Source organism: Dipodomys merriami, unplaced genomic scaffold (assembly GCF_024711535.1).
Source record: "Dipodomys merriami isolate MVZ:Mamm:240054 unplaced genomic scaffold, mDipMer1.0.p SCAF_303, whole genome shotgun sequence".
NCBI classification, from domain to species: Eukaryota; Metazoa; Chordata; class Mammalia; order Rodentia; family Heteromyidae; genus Dipodomys; species Dipodomys merriami.
In genome coordinates, this window is record NW_027204527.1 from 1,254,006 (window position 1) to 1,271,215 (window position 17,210).

Below are 17,210 nucleotides of genomic sequence, written 5' to 3' on the forward strand. Positions count from 1 at the left end.
TCACCCTCACCTTAACCCTTAACATAACCCTAACCCTAACCCTCACCCTCAGTGTAAACCTAACCCTAAACCTAAACCTAACCCTCAACCTAATCATAACCCTAAATCTAATCCTCAACCTAACCCTCACCCTCACCTTAACCCTAACCAAAACCCTAACCCTCAAACTATCCCTCACCCTAACCCTAAACCTAACCCTCACCCTAACCCTCACACTAACTCTAACCCTCACCCTAACCCTAACCCTACCCCGCACCCTAAACTTCATTTTAACACTAACCCTAAACCTAACCCTAAACCCCACCGTAACCCTAACCATAACCCTCACTTTCACCCTCATCCTAAACTGAATTGTAACCCTCATTCTAACCCTAACAATAACCCTAACCCTAATCTTAATCCTCACCCACACCCTAACCCTTACCCTAACCCAAACCCTCACCCTCACCCTCACCCTCAACCTCACCTTCACCCCAACACTCACCCTCATCTTAGCCCTCACCCTCACCCTAACCCTAACCCTAAACCTCACCCTCACCCTCAGCCTAAACGTAACCCTATCTCTAATCATAACCCTAACCCTTACCCTCACCCAAAACCTCACCATAGTCCTAACCCTCACCCTCACTCTAACCTTAACCGTAAATGTCACACTAAACCTAACCCTCACCCTAAACCTAACCCTAACCCTCATCATAGCCCTAAAGTTCACCCTCAACCTAGCCCTCACCCTAACCCAAAGCCTCACACTAAACCTCAACCTCATATCACCCTCAAACTAAAACTAAACCTAACCCTCACCCTAAACATAGCTCTCACTCTAAACCTAATCTTCACCCTAGCACTCACCTAACCCTAAACCTAACGCTCACCCTCACCTCATCCTCACCTTCAGCGTAACACTAACCCTATCCCTATTCCTAAACCTAAACCTCACCCTCATCCTAAAAATCACCCTAATTCTTTCCCTCACACTAATCCTAACCCTAACCCTAACCTTAACTCTCACACTAAACCTAGCCCTCACCCTAACTGTAACCCTACCCCTTACCCTAACACTCACCTTAACCCTAAACCTAACCCTCAACCTAAAGCTCACCCTAAATCTCACAGTCACCCTAACCCTGACCCTAACCTTAATCCTAACCCTAACCCTCACTCTAAAACTAACCCTCACCCTCACCCTAAACCTCACCCTAATCCTAACCCTCACCCTCAGCCTAAGCCACACCTTAACCCTCACCCAAACCCTAATCCTAACCTCCACCCTAACCCTAACGTTCACCCTAACCCTAATCCTAACCCTAACCCTCACCCTCTCCTTAAACCTAAGCCTAACCCTAACCCTCACCCTCACCCTTACCTTAACACTAAAACTAACCCTAACCCTCACTCTAACAGTAACCTCACCCTCAACCTAACCCTCACACTTACTTTATCCTCACCCTAACACTAACCCTCACATTAACCCTAATACTCACCATAACTGTAACCCTACCCCTACCCCTAACCCTCACCTTAAATTTAACCCTAACCCTAACCCTATCCCTCACCCCAAACCTCACCCTCATACCACCCTCATCCTAACCCTCACCCTAACACTAACCCTAACACTCACCCTCACCGTAAACTTGACCCGATCCTGAACACTCACCCTAACCCTATCCCTAACCCTCACCCTAAACATAACACTCACACTGAACCTCACCCTCAGTGTAACCCTAAGCCTAACCCTAAACCTAAACAAAATGCTAACCCTCAACCTAACCCTAACACTCACACTCACCATAACCCTAACCCTAACTCTCACACAAACCTTAAACTTAACCAAACCCTAACTCTCACCCTAACCCTATCCCTAACCCTCACCCTAACCCTAACACTCACCCTGAACATCACCCTCAGTGTAACCTTAAGCCTAACCCTAAACCTAACCCAAAAACTAACCCTCAACCTGACCCTAACCCTCAAACTTACCATAACCCAAACCCTAACTCTCACCCTAACCCTAACGCACACACACACACACACACACACACACGCCCTCACTCTAACACCAATCCTATCAAAACCCTAACCCTAACCCTAACCCTCCACCTAACTCTCACCCTAACCCTAGCCCTGACACTAACCTTAAATCTAACCTACCCCACACCCTAACCCTAACTCTAACCCTAAACCTCACCCTCACCCTAACCCTAAATCTAACCCTAACCCAAACCTTAAACCTCACTCTAACCCTAACCCTAACCCTCACCCTCACCCGCACAGTAACCTTAACCCTGAACCTAACCCTAACAATAACCCTAACTCTAATCCTAAACCTCACCCTAACCATAACCCTCAAGCTAAACCATTACCTCACGCTAACACTTACTCTCACCCTAACATTAACCCTAACCTTAACAATAACCCTCACACTAACCCTAACCCTAACCCTAAACCTCAACCTAACCCTCACCCTCAACCTAACCCTAAACCTGACCTCAATCCTAAACCCCACCCTAACCCTAAACCTAACCCTCAATCGCAAACTCACCCTCACAGTACCTCTAACACTAACCCTAACAATAACACTAACACTAACCCGAACCATCAGCCTAACCCTAATCCTCACCCCCACCCTCACCCTCAGCCTACCATTAAGCCTAAGCCTAACCCTCACCCTAACCCTCACACTCACCCTCACCCTAACCCTAAGCCTAAACCTAACCCTATCCCTAAACCTCAACCTAACCCTCACCCTCACCCTAACCCTAACACTAACCCTAAGCCTAAACCTCACCCTAACCCTCCCCCTAAACCTAACTCTAACCATAAACCTCACCCTCACCCTAACCCTAACCCTAAACCTAACCCGAAACCTTACCCTAACCCTAACCTTCACCCTCACGCTCAACCTCACCACAAATCTAACACTAACCCTAACAATAATACTAACCCTAACACTAACCATAACCATAACCATAACCCTCAACCTCAGCTTCACCCTCACCGCAAACTTAACCCTAGACATAATACCAGCAATAACCCTAACCCTAAGGCTAACACTAACCCTAACACTAATCCTCACACCCACCCTCACACTCAGCCTAAGCCTAAGCCTAACCCTAAACCTAACACTAACCCTAACACTCACGCTAACCCTAACCCTAATACTAACCCTAACTATAACCCTAAATCTCACCATCACCCTAACCCGAACTCTAAACATAACCCCTAACCTATCAATAACCCTAAACGTAACCCTAACCATAACACTCACCCTAACACTAACTCTCACACTAACACTTACCCTCACCCTAAAACTAACCCTAATGCTAACACTAACACTCACACTAACCCTAACCATTACCCTAACCCTAAAAATCATGATAACACGAACCCTAACGCTCACCCTCACCCTAGCCCTCAATCTAACCCTAAACCTCATCCTCACCATAAACCTCACACTAACCCTAACACTAATCCGCAATCTAAACTTCACCCTCACCCTAACCCAATCACTAACCCTCACCCTAACCCTAACCCTCACCTTACCGTAACCCTCACCATCAGCCTAAACATCACCTTTACCCTTACCGTCACCCACACCAAACCCGAACCTTAACCCTAACCCGCACTGTAATCCTCACCCTAACACTAACTCTACCCCTAAACCTCACCCTAACCCTAACCCTAACCCTAATTCTAACCCTAACCCTAACACTAACCTCACCCTAACCCCATCCCTAAACCTAAAACCCTCACCCTCACGATAACCGTAACCCTAACACTAACCATAACCCTAATCCTGACCCTAACTCTCACCCTAACCCTAACCCTAACATTAACAGAAACCCTAACCCTAAGCCTAACCCTGTCACCCTAACCAGAACTCTAACACTAACCATAACGGTATACCTCACCCTAACCCTAACCCTAACCCAAACTCAAACCCTAAACCTCACCCTCATCCTAACCCTCACTCTAACCCTAACCCTAATGCTCACACTCAACCTAACTCTAAGCATAACCCTCACACTCACCCTCACCCTCAGCTTAAACCTAAGCCTAAAAATAAACCTAACCGTAACCCTCACACTAACCCTCACCCTAAACCTAATCCTAAATGCAAACCTAGCCCTCTCACTCAACCTCACCCTCACCCTCACCCTAACCCTAACCCCAAACCACAACTGAACCCGAACACTCACCCACACCCTAACTCTCACCATCAACCTAAACATCACCCTAAACCTAATCCTCACCCTAACACTTCGCCTAACCCTAACCCTAACACTCACCCTCACCCTCACCCTCAGGCTAACCCTAAACCTAATCCTAACCCTCACCCTTACCCTCAACCTAACCCAATCCCTAACGCTAACCGTCACCCTAACCCTAACCTCCAACCAAACCCTAACACTCACTCTAACCCTAACGCTAACAATGACCCTAACCCTTACCCTAACCCTAACCCTAACCCTCACCCTAAACCTAACCCTCACGCTCACAGTCACCCTAAAAGCCTAACCCTAAACCTAAGCTTAACCCTATCCCTAACCCTCACACTCACCTTCACCCTCACCCTAAACATAACCCTAAGTTTCACCCTCACCCTAAACCTCACCCTAACCCTAACCCAAACCCTCAACTGAACCCTCACCCTCACGCTCTCACCCTCACCCTAAACATCACCCTAACCCCAAACATCACCCTTACCCTCACACTAGCCATAAACCTCACACTAACCATAAACCTCACCCTTAAACTAACCCTCAACCTAACCTATACCCTCAACCTAACCCTAAGCCTAAACCTAACATAAACTCTCACAGTAAACCTAACCCTCACCCTAACCCTAACCATGCACCTCACCCTAACCCTCACTCTAACCCTAAACCCAACCTTTACCCTCAACCTCACCATCACCCTAACACTCACCCAACCCTAACTCTCACCCAAACCCTAACCCTCACACTCTCCTGAACCCTCACCCTCACTCTAACACTCACCCTCATCCTCAACCTAACCTTCACCCTAACCCTAACCCTATCAGTCACCCTCACACTCACCCACACCCTCAGCCTAACTCTAAACCTAACAGTACTCCTAAGCCTAAACGTCACCCAAACCCTCAGCTTAACCCTAAACCTAACCATCACCCTTACCCTAACCCTAACCCTCACCGACACCCTAGCATTCACCCTAACCTTAATCCTAACCCTAAACCTCACCCTAACCCTAACCCTCACCCTAACCCTCACCCTCACCCTAACCCTAACCTTCACCCTAACCCTAACCTTCACCCTAACCCTCACCCTAAGCCTAACCCTAAGCCTAACCCTCACCCTAACCCTAAACCTTACCCTCAACCTAACCCTCAACCTAACCCTAATCCTAGCCCTAACCCTAATGCTAACCCTAACGCTCAACCTAACTGTAACCATACTCCTCAACGTAAACCTCATCCAAAACATAACCCTAACCCAAACCCTCAACCTAACCCTACCCCTAACACTCACCCTAACTCTAATCCTCACCCACACCCTCACCATCATTCTCAGCCTAAACTTAACCCTAACCCTAATCCTAATCCTAAGCCTCACCCTCACCCTAAACCTCACCCTAACCGTTAACCTCACCCTCACCCTAACCCTAACCCTCACCCTCACCCTCACCCTCACCATAATTCTAACGCTAACCCTAAAAATAAAACTAATCCTAACCCTCACCCTAACCCTCACCCTAATGCTAACACTCACCCTCACCCTAACCCTAACCCCCACCCTAATGTAACCCTCACCCTCACCATAACCCTAACCCTCATCCTAACCCTCACCCTAACCCTAAAGGTAACCCTTAACTTTACCCTAACACTAAACCTAATCCTCACCCTAGCCCTCACCCTGACCCTAATGGTAACCCTAATCCTCATCCTAACCCTCACCCTAACCCTAAACCTAACCCTCACCCTAACCCTAAAGCTAACCCTCACCCTAAACCTAACACTAAGCCTCAACCTAATCCTAACCCTCACACTCACCGTAACCCTAACACTAACTCTCACCCTAACCCTAAACTTAAGCGAACCCTAACTCACCCTAAACCTAACACTTACCCTCACCCTAAGCCTAAACCCTCACCCTCAGCCTAACCCTAAGCCTAACCCTAACCCTAACCCTCATACTCATCCTAACCCTTACCCTAATCCTAATCCGAACCCTAAGCCTAACCCTCACCCTCACCCTAAACCTCACCCTAACTCTAACTCTAACACTAACCCTAAATCTAACCAGCAACCTCAGCCTCACCCTTACCCTAACTCTAATGCTAAATATCACCCACACCCTAACCGTAACCCTGACTCTCACCCTAACCCTAACCCTAAACCTCAACCTCACCCTAGCCCTCACCCTAACCCTAATCCTAACCCTCATCCTAACCCTCACCCTAACACTAACCCTAAAACTCACCCTAACCCTAAATTTCAACCGAACCCTAACTCTCAACATAACCTATGCCTAACCCTCATCCTAAACTTAAACCTCAACCTGAACCTGACCCTCAGCTTAACCCTAAGCCTAACCCTAAACCTAACCCAAATGCTAACCCTCAACCTAAACCTAACCCTCACGCTCACGCTCACTGAAACCATAACGCTAAATCTCACCCTAACCCTAAACTTAACCGAACCCTAACTCTCACCCTAACCCTAACCCTTACCCTCACCCTAACCCTAACCCTCACCCTCAGCCTAACCCTAAGCCTAACCCTAACCCTAAACCTAACCCTCACACTCACCCTAACCCATACCCTAAACCTCACCCTAACCCTCATCCTAACCCTCCCAATAACCCTAACACTCACCCTAAACCTAAGCCTCTACTTCACCCTCACCCTCATCCTCCGCCTAAAACTAAGATTAAACCTAACCCTAACCCTAACCCTCACAATCACACTAATCCTAAACCTAATCCTAATCCTAACACTAACCTTAACCCTCACCCTCACCATAATCGTCACCCTAACACTAACATTAAACCTAACACTAACCATAAACCTAAACCTCAAAATCAGCCTCATCCTAACCTTAACTCTAACCCTAAACATCACCCTCACCCTCACCCTAACCCTATCACTAACCCTACACCTCACCCTAACCCTAACCCTAAACCTCACCCTCACCCTAGCACTTACCCTAATCCTAATCCTAAAACTAAACCTCATCCTAACCCTCCCCCTAAACCTAACCCTCACCCTCAACCTCAACCTTAGCCTAAACCTAATCCTAACCATAAACCTAACCCTAACACACATACTCAACCTCACACTAACACTAATCCTATCCCTAACGCTAACCCTAACCATAACCCTCCCCCTAACTCTCACCCTAACCCTAACCCTAACACTAACTCTAAATCTAACCCTCAACCTAACCCACACCCTAACCGAACTCTAACCCTAAACCTCATCCTCACCCTAACCCTAACTCTAACCCTAACCCAAACCTTAAACCTCACCCTAAACCTAACCCTAACCCTCACCCTCACCCTCAGAGTAACCTTAACCCTGAACCTAACCTTCACAATAAACCTAACCCTAATCCTAACATTCACCCTAACCCTAAACCTAACACTAACCCTCACACTAACCCTAACCCTAACCCTAAACCTCAAACTAACCCTCACCCTCAAACTAACCCTAACACTCACCCTAACCTTAACCCTCAACCTAACCCTCCCCCTAATCCTATATCTAATCCTAAACCTCGCCCTCACCCTATCCCTAACCCTGACCCTAACCCTAAACCACACCCTAAAACTAAATCTAACCCTCACCTGCACCCTCACCCTCCCCGGAACTCTAACACTAACCCTAACAATAACACTAACACTAACCCGAACCATCACCCTAACCCTAATCCTCACCCCCACCCTCACTCTCAGCCTACCATTAAGCCTAAGCCTAACCTTCACCCTAACCCTCACACTCACACTCAACCTAACCCTAATCCTAAACCTAAACCTATCCCTAAACCTCAACCTAACCCTCACCCTCACCCTAACCCTAACACTAACCCTAAGCCTAAACCTCACCCTAACCCTCCCCCTAAACCTAACTCTAACCATAAACCTCACCCTCACCCTAACCCTAACCCTAACCCTAACCCAAAACCTCACCCTAACCCTAAACTTCACCCTCACCCTCAACATCACTGTAACTCTAACCCTAACACTAACAATAATACTAACACTAACCCTAACCCTAACCCTAAACATAACCCTCACCCTCAGCCTCACCCTCATCGCAAACTTAACCCTAGCCATAACACTAACAATAACCCTAACCCTAAGCCTAACACTAACCCTAACTCGAATCCTCACACCCACCCTCACACTCAGCCTAAGGCTAAGCCTAACCATAACCCTAACACTAACCCTAACTCTAACCCTAAATCTCATCCTCACCCTAAACCAAACTCTAACCCTAACCCCAAATCTAACAATAACCCTAAATGTAACCCTAAACATAACATTCACCCTAACCCTAAACCTCACACTAACACTTACTCTCACCCTAAAACTAACCCTAATGTTAACACTAACGGTCACACTAACCCTAACCATCACCCTAACCCTAAACCTCACCCTAACATAAACCATAACCCTCACCCTCAACCTAGCCCTCACCCTAACCCTAACCCTCATCCTCACAATAAACCTCACACTAACCCTAACACTAATCCTCAATCTAAACCTCACCCTCACCCTAACCGAAACACTACCACTCACCCTAACCCTAACCGTCACCCTTACCATAACCCTCACTGTCAACCTAACCCTCACCATTACCCTTACCGTCACCCACACCCTAACCCGCACCTTAACACTAACCCTCAACCTAATCCTCACCCTAACCCTAACTCTACCCCTAAACCTCACCTAACTCTAACCCTAAACCTAACACTAAACCTCAGCCTAACCAGAACCCTAACCCTCACCCTCAATGTAACCGTAACCCTAACAATAACCTTAATCCTGACCCTAACCCAAACCCAAACAATAACCCTAACCCTAACCCTAACCCTAACCCTGTCACCCTAACCCGACCTCAAAAACTAACCCTAACCCTATCCCTCACCCTAACCCTCACCCTATCACAAACTCTAACCCTAAACCTCACCCTCACCCTAACACTCAGTCTAAACCTAACCCTAATGCTCACACTCAACCTAACCCTAACCCTAACCCTCACACTCCCCCTCACCCTCAGCTTAAACTTAAGCCTAGCAATAACCCTAACCCTAACCCTCACACTCACCCTCAATGTACCCGTAACCCTAACCCTAACAATAACCGTAATCCTGACCCTAACTCTCACCCTAACCCTAACCCTAACAATAATCCTAACCCTAACCCTAACCCTAACCCTGTCACCCTAACCCGAACTCTAAAACTAACCGTAACCCTATCCCTCACCCTAACCCTTACCCTATCCTAAACTCTAACCCTAAACCTCACCCTCACCCTAACCTTCACTCTAACCCTAACCCTAATGCTCACACTCAATCTAACTCTAACCCTAACCCTCACACTCACCCTCACCCTCAGCTTAAACCTAAGCCTAAAAATAACCCTAACCCTAACCCTCACACTCACACTCACCCTAAACCTAATCCTAACTCTAAACCTAGCCCTCTCACTCAACCTCACCCTCACCCTCACACTAACCCTAACCCAAACCCTAAACCGAACCCAAACACTCACCCTCACCCTAACTCTCAGCATCAACCTAAACATCAACCTAAACATAACCCTCACCCTAACACTTAGCCTAACCCTCACCCTAACCCTAACCCTTGCCCTCACTCTCACCCTCAGGCTAACACTAAACCTAATCCTAACCCTCACCCTCATCTTCAACATAACCATATCCCTAACGCTAACCCTCACCCTAACCCTAACCTCCAACCTAACCCAACCCTAACCCTAACCCTAACGCTAACACTGACCCTAACCCTAACACTTAACCCAACACTTACCCTCACCCTAACCCTAACCCTAACACTAACCCTAACCCTACGCTCACAGTCACCCTAAGCCTAACCCTAAACCTAAGCCTAACCCTATCCCTAAACCTCACACTCACCCTCACCCTCACCCTAAACCTAACCCTAAGTTTCACCCTCACCCTAAACCTCACCCTAACCCTAACCCAAACCCTCAACTTAACCCTCACCCTCACCCTCACCCTTACACTCACCCTCACCATAAACATCACCCTAAACCTAAACCTCACCCTTACCCTCACCCTAGCCCTGACCCTCACACTAACCCTAAACCTCACCCTAAACATAACCCTTACCCTCAACCTAACCCTATAGCCTAAACCTAACATAAACCCTCACAGTAACCCTAACCCTCACCCTAACCCTAACCATACCCCTCACCCTAACCCTCACTCTAACCCTAAACCCAACCCCAACCCTCACCCTCACCATAACCCTAACACTCACCCAACCCTAACTCTCACCCAAACTCTAACCCTCACACTCTCCCGAACCCGAACCCTCACTATAACACTCACCCTCATCCTCACCCTAACCCTCACCCTAATCCTAACCCTATCAGTCACTCTCACACTCACCCTCACACTGAGCCTAACTCTAAACCTCACAGTACTTCTAAACCTGAACGTCACCCAAACCCTCAGCTTACCCCTAAACCTAACCATGACCGTCACGCTAACCCTAACTCTCACTGACACCCTAGCATTCACCTTAACCCTAATCCTAACCCTAACCCTCACTCTAAACGTAACCCTCACCCTAACCCTAACCCTCACCGTCAACCTAATACTAACCCTCACCCTAAACTTAACCTTCACCTAACCCGAACCTTCACCCTAACTCTCACCCTAAACCTAACCCTAACCCTCACCCTAACCCTAACCCTCACCCTTACCATAAACCTTACCCTCACCCTAACCCTCACCCTAACCCTAACCCTATCCCTAACCCTACCGCTAACCCTAATGCTCACCCTAACCATAACCGTACCCCTCAACCTAACCCTCATCCTAAACTTAACCCTAACCCAAACTCTCACCCCAACCCTAACACTAACACTCACACTGATTCAAATCCTCACCCATACCCTCACCTTCATCCTCAGCCTAAACCTAACCCTAAACCTAATCCTAACCCTAACCCTCACCCTCACCCTAACCCTCACACTAACCGTTAACCTCACCCTAACCCTAAACCTAACACTAACCCTCTACCTCACCCTAAACCTCACTCTAACACTTACCCTCACACTTACACTTACCCTCACCCTACCACGTACCCTCAACCTAACCCTCACCCTAAAACTAAAACTCATCCTCATTCTAAACCTAACCTTAACCCTAAACTGCACCCCAACACTTAACCTCACCCTAATCCTCACCCGAACGCTAACCCTAACGCTTAACCTCACCTCACCTGCAACCTCACAGTAACCTTAACCCTAACAATAACCCTAACAATAACCCTAACCGTAACCCTAAACCTAATCCTTACCCTAAGGCACACCCTCACCCTCACCTTCACCCTAAATCTAACACAAAACCTCTCCATAACCCTAACCCTCACCCTAAAACTTACCCTTACCTTAACCCTCTCCATAACCCTAAACCTAACCCTCACCCTCACCTTAAACCTCACCCTAAACCTAACGCTAACGGTAAACCTTAAACTAACCCTCAACCTCACCCTAACCCTAACCCTACCCCTCATCCTAATCATCATCCTAACCCTAACTCTAAATCCTCACCCTAACCCTAAACCTAACCCTAAACCTCACCTGCACCCTAACAGTCACGCTCACCCTCACCCTAACTATAAACCTCACGCTAACCATCAAATTATCCCTAACTCTCACCTTAAGCATAAGCCTAACACTCACCCTAACCCTAAGCCTCACCCTCATCTAACCCTCAGTCTATCCCTAACACTAACCCTAATGCACACACTCACCCTAACCATAACCCTCACACTCAACCTCACCTCAGCTTAAACCTAAGCCTAACAATAACCCTAACCCTAACCCTCACCCTCACCCTCACCCTAAGCCTAACCCTACCCCTAAACCTAACCCTCACCCTCACCCTCACCCTAACCCTAACGCAAACCTTCAACCGAAACCTCACAGTCAACCTCACCCTAACCCTTACCCTCAACGTAAACATAACCCTAAACCTAACCCTCACTCGAACCCTTAGCCTAACCCTCACCCTAAACCTAACCCTCACCCTCACCCTCAGGCTCACCCTAACCCTAATCCTAACCCTAACCCTCACCTTCACCCTCAACCTAAACCTATCCCTAACCCTAACCATCACCCTAACCGTAACCTCCAACCTAACCCTAACCCTCACCATAACCCTAACGCTAACCCTAACCCTAACCCTAAACCTCACCCTCACCCTCACCGTCAGCCTAAGCCTAACCTTATCCCTAACCCTCACACTCACCCTTACCCTAAAACTAACCCTAAGCCTCACCCTCACCCTCAACCTCACCTTAACCCTAACCCAAACACTCAACCGAACCTTCACCCTCACACTCACCCTAACCCTCACCCTCACCCTAAACATCACCCTAACACTAACCCTCACCCTAACCCTCACCCTAACCCTAACCCTCATATTAACCCTAACCCTCACCGTAACCCTAACCCTCAACCTAACCTTACCCTCACACTAACACTAAACCTAACCCTAACGTGAACACTCAGAGTAACCATAAACCTCACCTTAACGCTAACCCTCACAGTAAACCTAACCCTCAACCTAACCCTAACACTACCCCTCACCCTTCCCCTCACTATAACCCTAATACCAACCCTAACACTCACCCTCACCGTCAGCCTAAAATCACACTAACCCTAACCATCACTCAAACCCTAACCCCTACACTCTCCAGAACCCTCGTCCTCACTCTAACCCTCACCCTCACCCTAAACATAACCATAAACCTAACCCTCACCATAACCGTAACCCTAACCCTCACCCTCATCCCAACCCTCACCCTTACCTTATCCTCACCCTAACCGTAACCCTCACACTAACCCTAAACTTAAATCTAACCCTACCCCTCACTCTACTCCTCACCATAACTCTAACCCTAAGCCTAACCCTAACCCTCACCTTAATCCTAACCCTTACAATTACCCTCACCCTAACCCTCAGCGTTACCTTAATCCTCATCCTAAATCCTAACCCTCATTCTACACATCACACTAATCATAACCCTCAACCTAACCCTAACCCTATGACTCATACTAACCCTAATACTCACCCTAAACCTCAACCTTACCTCACCCTAACCCTAACCCTCACCCTCACCCTAACCCTCACCCTAAACCTTAACCTCACCCTCACCCTAACCCTAAACCTCACCATAAACCTAAACCTAACCCTAAACCTCACCCTTGCCCTCACCCTAACCCTAATTCTAACCCTAACCCTCAACCGAACCCTAACCCTCATCCTCACCCTAAACCTCACATTAACCCTAAACCTAAACCTCAATCGAGCCCTCACCCTAACCCTAACCCAAACCCTTACCCTAACCCTCACCCTAACCCTAACCCTCACCCTTATCTTAACCCTCGCCCTCAGCCTAACCCTCATGTTTACCGTTACCATTACCCTCACCCTCACCCTCACCCTCACCCTCAGCGTAACTCTCACACTAAACCTAACCCTCACCCGAACCGTAACCCTACACCTTATCCTAACCCTCATCTTAACGCTAACCCTAACCCTCACCCCAACCCTCACCCTAAACCTCACCGTCACCCTAAACCTGACCCCAACCCTAATGATAAACCTAAACCTCACCAGAACCCTAACGCTTACACTCACCCTAACTCTCACCCTAATCCTAAGCCTAACTCTCAGCCTAACCCTCACCCTAACCCTAAGGATAACCCTAACCCTAACACTCACCCTAACCCTCACCCTAACCCTAACCCTCACCCTTATCTTAACCCTCGCCCTCAGCCTAACCCTCATGTTTACCGTTACCATTACCCTCACCCTCACCCTCACCCTCACCCTCAGCGTAACTCTCACACTAAACCTAACCCTCACCCGAACCGTAACCCTACACCTTATCCTAACCCTCATCTTAACGCTAACCCTAACCCTCACCCCAACCCTCACCCTAAACCTCACCGTCACCCTAAACCTGACCCCAACCCTAATGATAAACCTAAACCTCACCAGAACCCTAACGCTTACACTCACCCTAACTCTCACCCTAATCCTAAGCCTAACTCTCAGCCTAACCCTCACCCTAACCCTAAGGATAACCCTAACCCTAACACTCACCCTAACACTCACCCTAAACCTAACCCTCACCCTAACCCTAAAACTCACCCTAATCATCACCCTAACCCTACTCTCAACTGCACCCTCACCCTAACCCTAATGCTAACTCTAACACTCACCCTATAGCTCATGCTATCACTTACCCACACCAAAATCCTAACCCTAACCTTAAACCTCATCCTCACCCTAAACCTCACCCTAACCCTAAACCTAATCCTAACCCTCAACCTCACCCTATCCCTAAACCTAACCCTAACCCCCACCTAATCCTAAACCTAACCTTCAACGTCACCCTAACCCTCAACATCATGGGAACCCTCACCCTAAAACCTAACCCTCACCCTCACACTAACCCTAACCATCACCCTTAATGTAACCCTCAGCCTCAGCCTCACCCTCACCTTTACTCTTACCATCACGCTCATCCTAACCCTCACCCTTACCCCAAATGTCACCCTAACCCTCACCCTAACCCTAACCATATCCATCACCATAACCTTAACCCCCAACCTCACTATCACCCTCATCCTAAACCTATGCCTAAGCCTAAGCCTAACCCTCACACTCACCCTCAACCTAACCCTAATCTTAACCCTAACCCTAACCCTAAACCTCAATCTAACCCTCACCGTCACCCTAACCTTAACCCTAACACTAACCCTAACCCTAACCCTCACCCTAACCCTCCCCCTCAACCTAACTCTAACTCTAAAACTCACCCTCACCCTATCCCTAATCCTTACCTTTACCCTAAACCTCACCCTAACACTAACCCTAATTCTCACCCTCACCCTCACCTAAACCGTAACTCTAACCCTAACCCTAACATTAACACTAATCTTAACCCTAAAACTAACCCTAACCCTAACCCTAACCTTCACCCACAGCCTCACCCTCACTGCAAATGTAACCCTAACCATAACACTTACAATAACACCAACCCTAATCCTAACCATCAACCTCACCCTAACCCTAATCCTAACCCTAACCCTCAAACTAACCCTAACCCTAAACCTCACTGTAACCCTAATCCTCATCTTAACCCTCACTATAACCCTAACCCTAACCCTCAGTCTAAACCTTAACCTCACCCTAATCCTAACACTAAGCCTAACCTAAAACTCACCCTAACCCTCACACTCAGCCTAGCCCTCACCCTAACTATAACCATAACCCTAACCCTAAACCACACCCTCACCCTCACCCTCAAGCTAACCCTAACCCTATTCCTAATCCTAACCGTAACCCTCACCTTCACACTAACCCTCACCATAACCCTTAACCTCATTCTCACCGTCACCCTAACTGTAACCCTCACACTAAACCTAACCCTCAACCTAAACCTAAAACTACTCCTCACCCTAAACCTCACCCTAAACGTAACCCTAACCCTAAACCTCACCCTCACGCTAGCCTTCACCTTAACCCTAATTCTAACCCTAACCCTCATCCTGACCCTAAACCTCACACTAACCCTAACCCTAATCCTCAATCTAACCCTAACCCTAACCTTTACCCTAACCGTCCCCCTAAACCTAACCCTCACCCTTACCGTAACCCTCACCCTCAGCCTCAGTCTCACCTTTACTCTTACCATCACGCTCATCCTAACCCTCACCCTAACCCGAACCCTCATCCTAACCCTCACCCTACCCTAACCCTATCCATCACCATAACCTTAACCCCCACGCTCACCATCACCCTCATCCTAATCCTATGCCTAAGCCTAACCCTAACACTAACCCTCACCCTCACCCTAGCCCTCACCCTAACCGTAATCCTTCCCCTAACCCTCATCCTAACCCTCAACCTTCACCCTAAGCCTAATCCTCACCTCCACCACCCTCAGCCAAAACCTAAGCCTAAGCCTAACCCTAACCCTAACCCTCACACTCACCCTCACCCTAAACCTAAACCTAACACTAACCCTAAACCTCAACCTAACCATCACCCTAACCCTAACCTTAACCCTAACACAAACCCTAAGCCTAGCCCTCAACGAACCCTCCCACTCAACCTAACTCTAACTCTAAAACTCACCCTCAACCTATCCCTAATCCTAACCTTAACCCTAAACCTCACCCTAACACTAACCCTAACTCTCACCCTCACCCTCACCTAAACCTTAACTCTAACCCTAACCCTAACGTTAACACTAACCTTAACCCTAAAACTAACCCTAACCCTAACCCTAACCTTCACCCTCAGCCTCACCCTCACTGCAATTATATCCCTAACCATAACACTTACAAGAACACTAACCCTAATCATAACCATCACCCTCACCCTAACCCTAATCCTAAACCTAACCCTCACCCTAACCCTAACCCTAACCCTCATCTTAACCCTCACCCTAACCCTAACGCTAACCCTCACTCTAACCCTTAACCTCATCCTAATCCTAACAATAAGCCTAACCTAAACTTCACCCTAACCATCATCCTCACCCTAACCGTAACCCAAAACCTAACCCTCAACCTAACCCTCACCCTAACCCTAACCCTAACCTTAAACTTCACCCTAACTCTAACCGTATCATTCACACTCACCCTAAACCTAACGGTAACCCTAAACCTAACCCTAATAATAAACCTGACCCTAACTCTAATCCTAACCCTGAACCAAACCCTAAACCTAACCCTAACCCTAACCCTCACTCTAAACCTCACCCTCACCCTCACAGTAACCCTAAACCTCAACCTAACCCTCACACTAAACCTAAACCTCACACTAACGCTCACTCTAACCCTCACCCTAATCCTTAACCTCATCCTAAACCTAAAGCTAACCTTCACACTAACCCTAACCCTCACCCTAAAACTAAACATACCCCTCAACCTAACCCT